General features: G+C 43.1%; 1 non-coding gene across 1 annotated transcript; it reads right to left on the bottom strand.

The window, feature by feature from the left end:
• Positions 1 to 364: 364 nt before the first annotated feature.
• Positions 365 to 472, bottom strand: LOC148565689 (small nucleolar RNA R71). The gene has a single exon (XR_015884065.1). It is a non-coding gene; the product is annotated as a small nucleolar RNA R71 (small nucleolar RNA).
• Positions 473 to 3,638: the final 3,166 nt, after the last annotated feature.

The following is a 3,638-nucleotide window of genomic DNA, read 5'->3' as shown; positions in this document are numbered from 1 at the left end:
GATGCTTGGTGACTTTACTGCACTAAATTCCAATTTACACGGAAGAAGCATCTCCATCCCGACCATTGGAGCAAACAATTTTGAGCTTAAGCCTTAACTAGTTTCTCTGATGCAACAAAACTACAAGTTTCATGGACTTCCATCTAAAGATCTTTTTCAGTTCTTAACTGAATTCTTGCAGATATGTGATACTGTTAAGACTAATGGCGTAGATCCTGAAGTCTACAGGCTCATGCTTTTCCCTTTTGCTGTGAGAGACAGAGCTAGAATATGGTTGGATTCTCAACCTAAAGATAGCCTGAACTCTTGGGATAAGCTGGTCACGGCTTTCTTAGCCAAGTTCTTTCCTCCTCAAAAGCTCAGTAAGCTTAGAGTGGATGTTCAAACCTTCAGACAGAAAGAAGGTGAATCCCTCTATGAAGCCTGGGAGAGATACAAGAAACTGACTAAAAAGTGTCCTTCTGACATGCTTTCAGAATGGACCATCCTGGATATATTCTATGATGGTCTGTCTGAATTAGCTAAGATGTCATTGGATACTTCTGTAGGTGGATCCATTCACCTAAAGAAAACGCCTGCAGAAGCTCAAGAACTCATTGACATGGTTGCTAATAACCAGTTCATGTACACTTCTGAGAGGAATCCTGTGAGTAATGGGACACCTCAGAAGAAGGGAGTTCTTGAAATTGATGCTCTGAATGCCATATTGGCTCAGAATAAAATATTGACTCAGCAAGTCAATATGATTTCTCAGAGTCTGAATGGAATGCAAGCTGCATCCAACAGTACTCAAGAAGCATCTTCTGAAGAAGAAGCTTATGATCCTGAGAACCCTGCAATAGCAGAGGTAAATTATATGGGTGAACCTTATGGAAACACCTATAACCCCTCATGGAAAAAGCACCCAAATCTCTCATGGAAGGATCAACAAAAGCCTCAACAAGGCTTTACCAATGGTGGAGGAAACAGGCTTAACAATAGTAAACCTTTTCCATCATCCACTCAGCAACAGACAGAGAATTTTGAGCAGAATCCATCTAGCTTGGCAAATTTAGTCTCTGATCTATCTAAGGCCACTATGGGTTTCATGAATGAAACAAGGTCCTCCATTAGAAATTTGGAGGCACAAGTGGGACAGCTGAGTAAGAAGATCACTGAAACCCCTCCTAGTGCTCTCCCAAGCAATACAAAAGAGAATCCAAAGAGAGATTGCAAGGCCATTGATATAACCATCATGGCCGAATCCAAGGAGGAAGGGGAAAACGTGAATCCCAAGGAGGAAGACCTCCTGGGACGTCCAGTGATCAACAAGGAGTTTCCCTTTGAGGAACCAAAAGAATCTGAGGCTCATCTAGAGACCATAAAGATTCTATTAAACCTCCTTACGCCCTTCATGAGCTCTGATGAGTATTCCTCTTCTGAAGAGAATGAGGATGTTACTGAAGAGCAAGCTGCCAAGTTTCTTGGTGCAATCATGAAGCTGAATGCCAATTTATTTGGTAATGAGACTTGGGGAGATGAACCTCCCTTGTTCACCAATGAACTAAATGCATTGGATCAACTGAGATTGCCTCAGAAGAAACAGGATCCTGGAAAGTTCCTAATACCTTGTACCATAGGCACCATGACCTTTGAGAAGGCTCTATGTGACCTTGGGTCAGGAATAAACCTCATGCCACTCTCTGTAATGGAGAAACTGGGAATCTTTGAGGTGCAAGCTGCTAGAATCTCATTAGAGATGGCAGACAATTTCAGAAAATAGGCTTATGGACAAGTAGAGGACATGTTAGTAAAGGTTGAAGGCCTTTACATCCCTGCTGATTTCATAATCCTAGACACTGGAAAGGATGAGGATGAATCCATCATCCTTGGAAGACCCTTCCTAGCCACAGCAAGAGCTGTGATTGATGTGGACAGAGGAGAATTGATCCTTCAACTAAATGAGGACAACCTTGTGTTTAAAACTCAAGGATCTATCTCTGTAACCATGGAGAAGAAGCATGAAAAGCTTCTCTCACTGCAGAGTCAACCAGAGCCCCACAGTCAAACTCTAAGTTTGGTGTTGGGAGGCCACAACCAAACTCTAAGTTTGGTGTTGAACTCCCATATCCAAACTCTAAGTTTGGTGTTGGGAAGTCTCAACAATGCTCTGAACATCTGTGAGGCTCCATAAGAGCTCACTGTCAAGCTATTGACATTAAAGAAGCGCTTGTTGGGAGGCAACCCAATTTTTATTTATCTAATTTTATTTTCATTCTTATTGTTCTTTCATGTTTTATTAGGTTCATGATCATGTAGAGTCACAAAATAAATAGAAAAATTAAAAACAGAATCAAAAATAGCAGAAGAAAAATCACACCTTGGAGGAAGGGCTTACTGGCGTTTAAACGCCAATAAGGAGCATCTGGCTGGCGTTCAACGCCAGAACAGAGCATGGAGCTAGCATTGAACGCCAGAAACAAGCAGCATCCTAGCGTTCAGACGCCAGGAATGCACACTGAGGAAAGCTGGCACTGAACGCCAGAAACAAGCATAGAACTGGCATTCAACGCCAGAAACATGCTGCATCTGGGCGTTGAACGCCCAGAACAAGCACCAATTCGGCGTTTAAACGCCAGAATTGCATGCAAAGCCATTTTACATGCCTCAATGGTGCAGGGATGTAAATCCTTGATACCTCAGGATCTGTGGATCCCACAGGATCATCTCAGCATCTGTGGACCCCACAGGATCCCCACCTACCTCCACTCATACTCTTCCCTCTTCTCATTCATCCTCTCTTCCCAATAAACACCCTTCCCCAAAACCCTTCACCAATCACCTCAAGCTCTCTTCCCCATTACCCCTTCACCAATCACATCCATCCACTCTTCCCCATAAACCTACCTCATAAACCCCACCTACCTTCAAAATTCAAAATTACTTTCCCACCCAAACCCACCCCATATGGCCGAACCCTAACCCCTCTCCCTCCACTATATAAACCCCTTCATTCTTCTTCATTTTCACATAACACAACCCTCTCTTCCCCTTCTTGGCCGAAACACAACTCTCTCTCCCTCTCCTCCATTTCTTCTTCTTCTTCATCTATTCTTTCTTCTCTTGCTCGAGGGTGAGCAATATTCTAAGTTTGGTGTGGTAAAAGCATAAGCTTTTTGTTTTTTTATTACCATCGATGGCACCTAAGACTGGAGAATCCTCTAGAAAAGGGAAAGGGAAGACAAAAGCTTCCACCTCCGAGTCATGGGAGATGGAAAGATTCATCTCCAAAGCCTATCAAGACCACTTCTATGATGTTGTGCCCAAGAAGAAGGTGATCCCCGAGGTCCCTTTCAAACTCAAGAAAAATGAGTATCCGGAGATCCGACATGAGATCCAAAGAAGAGGTTGGGAAGTTCTAACAAACCCCATCCAACAAGTCGGAATTCCAATGGTTCAAGAGTTCTATGCTAATGCATGGATCACCAGGAACCATGATCGAAGTAAAAACCCGAACCCAAAGAATTATCTCACCATGGTTCAGGGGAAATACTTAGATTTTAGTTCGGAAAATGTGAGGTTGGCGTTCAACTTGCCAATGATGGAAGAGAACGCACGCCCCTACACAAGAAGAGTCAACTTTGATCAAAGGTTAGACC

Source organism: Arachis ipaensis, chromosome B5 (genome assembly GCF_059453495.1).
Source record: "Arachis ipaensis isolate K30076 ecotype BB chromosome B5, ASM5945349v1, whole genome shotgun sequence".
Classification (NCBI taxonomy): Eukaryota; Viridiplantae; Streptophyta; class Magnoliopsida; order Fabales; family Fabaceae; genus Arachis; species Arachis ipaensis.
The sequence above is the reverse complement of the archived record's forward strand: the minus strand, read 5'-3'. Positions and strand labels throughout refer to the sequence as shown.